This window comes from Scyliorhinus torazame, chromosome 4 (assembly GCF_047496885.1).
Source record: "Scyliorhinus torazame isolate Kashiwa2021f chromosome 4, sScyTor2.1, whole genome shotgun sequence".
Taxonomy (NCBI): domain Eukaryota; kingdom Metazoa; phylum Chordata; class Chondrichthyes; order Carcharhiniformes; family Scyliorhinidae; genus Scyliorhinus; species Scyliorhinus torazame.
Genome location: NC_092710.1, coordinates 302,444,868 through 302,452,367, shown reverse-complemented (window position 1 = coordinate 302,452,367; position 7,500 = coordinate 302,444,868). Strand labels below are relative to the sequence as shown.

At 57.3% G+C, this 7,500-nt stretch overlaps 8 non-coding genes and 1 pseudogene across 8 annotated transcripts; all 9 read right to left on the bottom strand.

The window, feature by feature from the left end:
- Nucleotides 1-369: 369 nt before the first annotated feature.
- Nucleotides 370-488, bottom strand: LOC140411928 (5S ribosomal RNA). The gene has a single exon (XR_011941137.1). It is a non-coding gene; the product is annotated as a 5S ribosomal RNA (ribosomal RNA).
- A 692-nt stretch (nucleotides 489-1,180) lies between these two features.
- On the bottom strand, nucleotides 1,181-1,299 carry LOC140412995 (5S ribosomal RNA). Its single transcript, XR_011942179.1, has one exon. It is a non-coding gene; the product is annotated as a 5S ribosomal RNA (ribosomal RNA).
- Nucleotides 1,300-1,987: 688 nt separating this feature from the next.
- LOC140415277 (5S ribosomal RNA) lies at nucleotides 1,988-2,106 on the bottom strand. The gene has a single exon (XR_011944390.1). It is a non-coding gene; the product is annotated as a 5S ribosomal RNA (ribosomal RNA).
- A 694-nt stretch (nucleotides 2,107-2,800) lies between these two features.
- On the bottom strand, nucleotides 2,801-2,919 carry LOC140412984 (5S ribosomal RNA). The gene has a single exon (XR_011942168.1). It is a non-coding gene; the product is annotated as a 5S ribosomal RNA (ribosomal RNA).
- A 688-nt stretch (nucleotides 2,920-3,607) lies between these two features.
- On the bottom strand, nucleotides 3,608-3,726 carry LOC140414127 (5S ribosomal RNA). Its single transcript, XR_011943274.1, has one exon. It is a non-coding gene; the product is annotated as a 5S ribosomal RNA (ribosomal RNA).
- A 692-nt stretch (nucleotides 3,727-4,418) lies between these two features.
- Nucleotides 4,419-4,537, bottom strand: LOC140414126 (5S ribosomal RNA). Its single transcript, XR_011943273.1, has one exon. It is a non-coding gene; the product is annotated as a 5S ribosomal RNA (ribosomal RNA).
- A 690-nt stretch (nucleotides 4,538-5,227) lies between these two features.
- Nucleotides 5,228-5,346, bottom strand: LOC140415594 (5S ribosomal RNA; annotated as a pseudogene).
- A 694-nt stretch (nucleotides 5,347-6,040) lies between these two features.
- LOC140415276 (5S ribosomal RNA) lies at nucleotides 6,041-6,159 on the bottom strand. The gene has a single exon (XR_011944389.1). It is a non-coding gene; the product is annotated as a 5S ribosomal RNA (ribosomal RNA).
- A 694-nt stretch (nucleotides 6,160-6,853) lies between these two features.
- On the bottom strand, nucleotides 6,854-6,972 carry LOC140412973 (5S ribosomal RNA). The gene has a single exon (XR_011942157.1). It is a non-coding gene; the product is annotated as a 5S ribosomal RNA (ribosomal RNA).
- Between the last annotated feature and the right edge of the window lie 528 nt (nucleotides 6,973-7,500).

Sequence of the window (7,500 nt, the reverse complement as noted above, 5' to 3'; positions counted from 1 at the left end):
AAGGGTCAGGCAGGCAATGCAAGCCAGCTCTCTCTTCCTTCGCTTTCCACACCAGCCCCAATGCCACAACTTGCATTCATGCGGCGCCTTCAGGCTAGGAGACAGAACGTCCTGCCGACACACTGGCTTGCGGCCACACGGGCCAGCTGGCGTGCCCATCAAAGTACAGCACGCCAAGGCACCCAACCGTGCTGCGTTGCAAAGGCCCGGCAAAGCTGCAGCAGCTGAATGGCCCGACCAAGCCGCCTGCCTGAGTTGAGCCCGCAGGCAAGTGTTGGGAGGAATGGCGAGGACGCAGAGAGCAGCAAAAGGTTGGCCTGCCTCTGGTGTGGAGAGTGCTTGGCGTGAGCAGTCTCTGCTGGCCGCAAAAGCCTACTGCACCTGGTATTCCCAGGCGGTCTCCCATCCAAGTACTAACCAGGCCTGAGTCTGCTTAGCTTCCGAGATCGGACGAGATCGGGCGTTTTCAGACTAGTATGGCCGTAGGCATCTGCAACACCGTCTTCTTGCCTATTCAAGCCGGCCACGCTAACACCCTCGCCACTTCTTCTTTCCGGTTGTTTTCAATTTTTTCTCTCTCTTTTTCTACTTCTACTTCTACTTCTCCTCCTCTTTCTCTCCTTCTCCTGCTAATTCTAGCCTATATGCCTGATACACGCTCCCCTTCATGCCGTCCCCACCTAGCTCTCTGTTTTTCTTCTCCACCTCCCCCAAGGAAAACTGCAAGCCCCGCCCACCTCACACCAGCCTGCCGCCTGCACGCTGCTGCCTTTCCACATTGCAACGCTGCGCACTTCTCTCAGCACAGCCAGCACAAGGGTCAGGCAGGCAATGCAAGCCAGCTCTCTCTTCCTTCGCTTTCCACACCAGCCCCAATGCCACAACTTGCATTCATGCGGCGCCTTCAGGCTAGGAGAACGTCCTGCCGACACACTGGCTTGCGGCCACACGGGCCAGCTGGCGGGCCCATCAAAGTGCAGCACGCCAAGGCAACCAACCGTGCTGCGTTGCAAAGGCCCGGCAAAGCTGCAGCAGCTGAATGGCCCGACCAAGCCGCCTGCCTGAGTTGAGCCCGCAGGCAAGTGTTGGGAGGAATGGCGAGGACGCAGAGAGCAGCAAAAGGTTGGCCTGCCTCTGGTGTGGAGAGTGCTTGGCGTGAGCAGTCACTGCTGGCCGCAAAAGCCTACTGCACCTGGTATTCCCAGGCGGTCTCCCATCCAAGTACTAACCAGGCCTGAGTCTGCTTAGCTTCCGAGATCAGACGAGATCGGGCGTTTTCAGACTAGTATGGCCGTAGGCATCTGCAGCACCGTCTTCTCGCCTATTCAAGCTGGCCACCCTAGCACCCTCGCCACTTCTTCTTTCCGGTTGTTTTCAATTTTTTCTCTCTCTTTTTCTACTTCTACTTCTCCTCCTCTTTCTCTCCTTCTCCTGCTAATTCTAGCCTATATGCCTGATACTCGCTCCCCTTCATGCCGTCCCCACCTAGCTCTCTTTTTTCTTCTCCACCTCCCCAAGGAAAACTGCAAGCCCCACCCACCTCACACCAGCCTGCCGCCTGCACGCTGCTGCCTTTCCACATTGCAACGCTGCGCACTTCTCTCAGCACAGCCAGCACAAGGGTCAGGCAGGCAATGCAAGCCAGCTCTCTCTTCCTTCGCTTTCCACACCAGCCCCAATGCCACAACTTGCATTCATGCGGCGCCTTCAGGCTAGGAGAGAGAACGTCCTGCCGACACACTGGCTTGCGGCCACACGGGCCAGCTGGCGTGCCCATCAAAGTGCAGCACGCCAAGGCACACAACCGTGCTGCGTTGCAAAGGCCCGGCAAAGCTGCAGCAGCTGAATGGCCCGACCAAGCCGCCTGCCTGAGTTGAGCCCGCAGGCAAGTGTTGGGAGGAATGGCGAGGACGCAGAGAGCAGCAAAAGGTTGGCCTGCCTCTGGTGTGGAGAGTGCTTGGCGTGAGCAGTCTCTGCTGGCCGCAAAAGCCTACTGCACCTGGTATTCCCAGGCGGTCTCCCATCCAAGTACTAACCAGGCCTGAGTCTGCTTAGCTTCCGAGATCAGACGAGATCAGGCCTTTTCAGACTAGTATGGCCATAGGCATCTGCCGCACCGTCTTCTCACCTATTCAAGCTGGCCACGCTAGCACCCTCGCCACTTCTTCTTTCCGGTTGTTTTCAATTTTTTCTCTCTCTTTTTCTACTTCTACTTCTACTTCTCCTCCTCTTTCTCTCCTTCACCTGCTAATTCTAGCCTATATGCCTGATACGCGCTCCCCTTCATGCCGTCCCCACCTAGCTCTCTTTTTTCTTCTCCACCTCCCCAAGGAAAACTGCAAGCCCCGCCCATCTCACACCAGCCTGCCGCCTGCACGCTGCTGCCTTTCCACATTGCAACGCTGCGCACTTCTCTCAGCACAGCCAGCACAAGGGTCAGGCAGGCAATGCAAGCCAGCTCTCTCTTCCTTCGCTTTCCACACCAGCCCCAATGCCACAACTTGCATTCATGCGGCGCCTTCAGGCTAGGAGAGAGAACGTCCTGCCGACACACTGGCTTGCGGCCACACGGGCCAGCTGGCGTGCCCATCAAAGTGCAGCACGCCAAGGCACACAACCGTGCTGCGTTGCAAAGGCCCGGCAAAGCTGCAGCAGCTGAATGGCCCGACCAAGCCGCCTGCCTGAGTTGAGCCCGCAGGCAAGTGTTGGGAGGAATGGCGAGGACGCAGAGAGCAGCAAAAGGTTGGCCTGCCTCTGGTGTGGAGAGTGCTTGGCGTGAGCAGTCACTGCTGGCCGCAAAAGCCTACTGCACCTGGTATTCCCAGGCGGTCTCCCATCCAAGTACTAACCAGGCCTGAGTCTGCTTAGCTTCCGAGATCAGACGAGATCGGGCGTTTTCAGACTAGTATGGCCGTAGGCATCTGCAGCACCGTCTTCTCGCCTATTCAAGCTGGCCACCCTAGCACCCTCGCCACTTCTTCTTTCCGGTTGTTTTCAATTTTTTCTCTCTCTTTTTCTACTTCTACTTCTCCTCCTCTTTCTCTCCTTCTCCTGCTAATTCTAGCCTATATGCCTGATACTCGCTCCCCTTCATGCCGTCCCCACCTAGCTCTCTTTTTTCTTCTCCACCTCCCCAAGGAAAACTGCAAGCCCCGCCCACCTCACACCAGCCTGCCGCCTGCACGCTGCTGCCTTTCCACATTGCAACGCTGCGCACTTCTCTCAGCACAGCCAGCACAAGGGTCAGGCAGGCAATGCAAGCCAGCTCTCTCTTCCTTCGCTTTCCACACCAGCCCCAATGCCACAACTTGCATTCATGCGGCGCCTTCAGGCTAGGAGAGAGAACGTCCTGCCGACACACTGGCTTGCGGCCACACGGGCCAGCTGGCGTGCCCATCAAAGTGCAGCACGCCAAGGCACCCAACTGTGCTGCGTTGCAAAGGCCCGGCAAAGCTGCAGCAGCTGAATGGCCCGACCAAGCCGCCTGCCTGAGTTGAGCCCGCAGGCAAGTGTTGGGAGGAATGGCGAGGACGCAGAGAGCAGCAAAAGGTTGGCCTGCCTCTGGTGTGGAGAGTGCTTGGCGTGAGCAGTCTCTGCTGGCCGCAAAAGCCTACTGCACCTGGTATTCCCAGGCGGTCTCCCATCCAAGTACTAACCAGGCCTGAGTCTGCTTAGCTTCCGAGATCAGACGAGATCGGGCGTTTTCACACTAGTATGGCCGTAGGCATCTGCAGCACCGTCTTCTCGCCTATTCAAGCTGGCCACCCTAGCACCCTCGCCACTTCTTCTTTCCGGTTGTTTTCAATTTTTTCTCTCTCTTTTTCTACTTCTACTTCTACTTCTCCTCCTCTTTCTCTCCTTCTCCTGCTAATTCTAGCCTATATGCCTGATACACGCTCCCCTTCATGCCGTCCCCACCTAGCTCTCTGTTTTTCTTCTCCACCTCCCCCAAGGAAAACTGCAAGCCCCGCCCACCTCACACCAGCCTGCCGCCTGCACGCTGCTGCCTTTCCACATTGCAACGCTGCGCACTTCTCTCAGCACAGCCAGCACAAGGGTCAGGCAGGCAATGCAAGCCAGCTCTCTCTTCCTTCGCTTTCCACACCAGCCCCAATGCCACAACTTGCATTCATGCGGCGCCTTCAGGCTAGGAGAACGTCCTGCCGACACACTGGCTTGCGGCCACACGGGCCAGCTGGCGGGCCCATCAAAGTGCAGCACGCCAAGGCACACAACCGTGCTGCGTTGCAAAGGCCCGGCAAAGCTGCAGCAGCTGAATGGCCCGACCAAGCCGCCTGCCTGAGTTGAGCCCGCAGGCAAGTGTTGGGAGGAATGGCGAGGACGCAGAGAGCAGCAAAAGGTTGGCCTGCCTCTGGTGTGGAGAGTGCTTGGCGTGAGCAGTCACTGCTGGCCGCAAAAGCCTACTGCACCTGGTATTCCCAGGCGGTCTCCCATCCAAGTACTAACCAGGCCTGAGTCTGCTTAGCTTCCGAGATCAGACGAGATCGGGCGTTTTCACACTAGTATGGCCGTAGGCATCTGCAGCACCGTCTTCTCGCCTATTCAAGCTGGCCACCCTAGCACCCTCGCCACTTCTTCTTTCCGGTTGTTTTCAATTTTTTCTCTCTCTTTTTCTACTTCTACTTCTACTTCTCCTCCTCTTTCTCTCCTTCTCCTGCTAATTCTAGCCTATATGCCTGATACTCGCTCCCCTTCATGCCGTCCCCACCTAGCTCTCTTTTTTCTTCTCCACCTCCCCAAGGAAAACTGCAAGCCCCGCCCACCTCACACCAGCCTGCCGCCTGCACGCTGCTGCCTTTCCACATTGCAACGCTGCGCACTTCTCTCAGCACAGCCAGCACAAGGGTCAGGCAGGCAATGCAAGCCAGCTCTCTCTTCCTTCGCTTTCCACACCAGCCCCAATGCCACAACTTGCATTCATGCGGCGCCTTCAGGCTAGGAGAACGTCCTGCCGACACACTGGCTTGCGGCCACACGGGCCAGCTGGCGGGCCCATCAAAGTGCAGCACGCCAAGGCACCCAACCGTGCTGCGTTGCAAAGGCCCGGCAAAGCTGCAGCAGCTGAATGGCCCGACCAAGCCGCCTGCCTGAGTTGAGCCCGCAGGCAAGTGTTGGGAGGAATGGCGAGGACGCAGAGAGCAGCAAAAGGTTGGCCTGCCTCTGGTGTGGAGAGTGCTTGGCGTGAGCAGTCTCTGCTGGCCGCAAAAGCTAACTGCACCTGGTATTCCCAGGCGGTCTCCCATCCAAGTACTAACCAGGGCTGAGTCTGCTTAGTTTCCGAGATCAGACGAGATCAGGCGTTTTCAGACAAGTATGGCCGTAGGCATCTGCAGCACCGTCTTCTCGCCTATTCAAGTTGGCCACCCTAGCACCCTCGCCACTTCTTCTTTCCGGTTGTTTTCAATTTTTTCTCTCTCTTTTTCTACTTCTACTTCTACTTCTCCTCCTCTTTCTCTCCTTCTCCTGCTAATTCTAGCCTATATGCCTGATACTCGCTCCCCTTCATGCCGTCCCCACCTAGCTCTCTTTTTTCTTCTCCACCTCCCCAAGGAAAACTGCAAGCCCCACCCACCTCACACCAGCCTGCCGCCTGCACGCTGCTGCCTTTCCACATTGCAACGCTGCGCACTTCTCTCAGCACAGCCAGCACAAGGGTCAGGCAGGCAATGCAAGCCAGCTCTCTCTTCCTTCGCTTTCCACACCAGCCCCAATGCCACAACTTGCATTCATGCGGCGCCTTCAGGCTAGGAGAGAGAACGTCCTGCCGACACACTGGCTTGCGGCCACACGGGCCAGCTGGCGTGCCCATCAAAGTGCAGCACGCCAAGGCACACAACCGTGCTGCGTTGCAAAGGCCCGGCAAAGCTGCAGCAGCTGAATGGCCCGACCAAGCCGCCTGCCTGAGTTGAGCCCGCAGGCAAGTGTTGGGAGGAATGGCGAGGACGCAGAGAGCAGCAAAAGGTTGGCCTGCCTCTGGTGTGGAGAGTGCTTGGCGTGAGCAGTCTCTGCTGGCCGCAAAAGCCTACTGCACCTGGTATTCCCAGGCGGTCTCCCATCCAAGTACTAACCAGGCCTGAGTCTGCTTAGCTTCCGAGATCAGACGAGATCAGGCCTTTTCAGACTAGTATGGCCATAGGCATCTGCCGCACCGTCTTCTCACCTATTCAAGCTGGCCACGCTAGCACCCTCGCCACTTCTTCTTTCCGGTTGTTTTCAATTTTTTCTCTCTCTTTTTCTACTTCTACTTCTACTTCTCCTCCTCTTTCTCTCCTTCACCTGCTAATTCTAGCCTATATGCCTGATACGCGCTCCCCTTCATGCCGTCCCCACCTAGCTCTCTTTTTTCTTCTCCACCTCCCCAAGGAAAACTGCAAGCCCCGCCCATCTCACACCAGCCTGCCGCCTGCACGCTGCTGCCTTTCCACATTGCAACGCTGCGCACTTCTCTCAGCACAGCCAGCACAAGGGTCAGGCAGGCAATGCAAGCCAGCTCTCTCTTCCTTCGCTTTCCACACCAGCCCCAATGCCACAACTTGCATTCATGCGGCGCCTTCAGGCTAGGAGAGAGAACGTCCTGCCGACACACTGGCTTGCGGCCACACGGGCCAGCTGGCGTGCCCATCAAAGTGCAGCACGCCAAGGCACACAACCGTGCTGCGTTGCAAAGGCCCGGCAAAGCTGCAGCAGCTGAATGGCCCGACCAAGCCGCCTGCCTGAGTTGAGCCCGCAGGCAAGTGTTGGGAGGAATGGCGAGGACGCAGAGAGCAGCAAAAGGTTGGCCTGCCTCTGGTGTGGAGAGTGCTTGGCGTGAGCAGTCACTGCTGGCCGCAAAAGCCTACTGCACCTGGTATTCCCAGGCGGTCTCCCATCCAAGTACTAACCAGGCCTGAGTCTGCTTAGCTTCCGAGATCAGACGAGATCGGGCGTTTTCAGACTAGTATGGCCGTAGGCATCTGCAGCACCGTCTTCTCGCCTATTCAAGCTGGCCACCCTAGCACCCTCGCCACTTCTTCTTTCCGGTTGTTTTCAATTTTTTCTCTCTCTTTTTCTACTTCTACTTCTCCTCCTCTTTCTCTCCTTCTCCTGCTAATTCTAGCCTATATGCCTGATACTCGCTCCCCTTCATGCCGTCCCCACCTAGCTCTCTTTTTTCTTCTCCACCTCCCCAAGGAAAACTGCAAGCCCCGCCCACCTCACACCAGCCTGCCGCCTGCACGCTGCTGCCTTTCCACATTGCAACGCTGCGCACTTCTCTCAGCACAGCCAGCACAAGGGTCAGGCAGGCAATGCAAGCCAGCTCTCTCTTCCTTCGCTTTCCACACCAGCCCCAATGCCACAACTTGCATTCATGCGGCGCCTTCAGGCTAGGAGAGAGAACGTCCTGCCGACACACTGGCTTGCGGCCACACGGGCCAGCTGGCGTGCCCATCAAAGTGCAGCACGCCAAGGCACACAACCGTGCTGCGTTGCAAAGGCCCG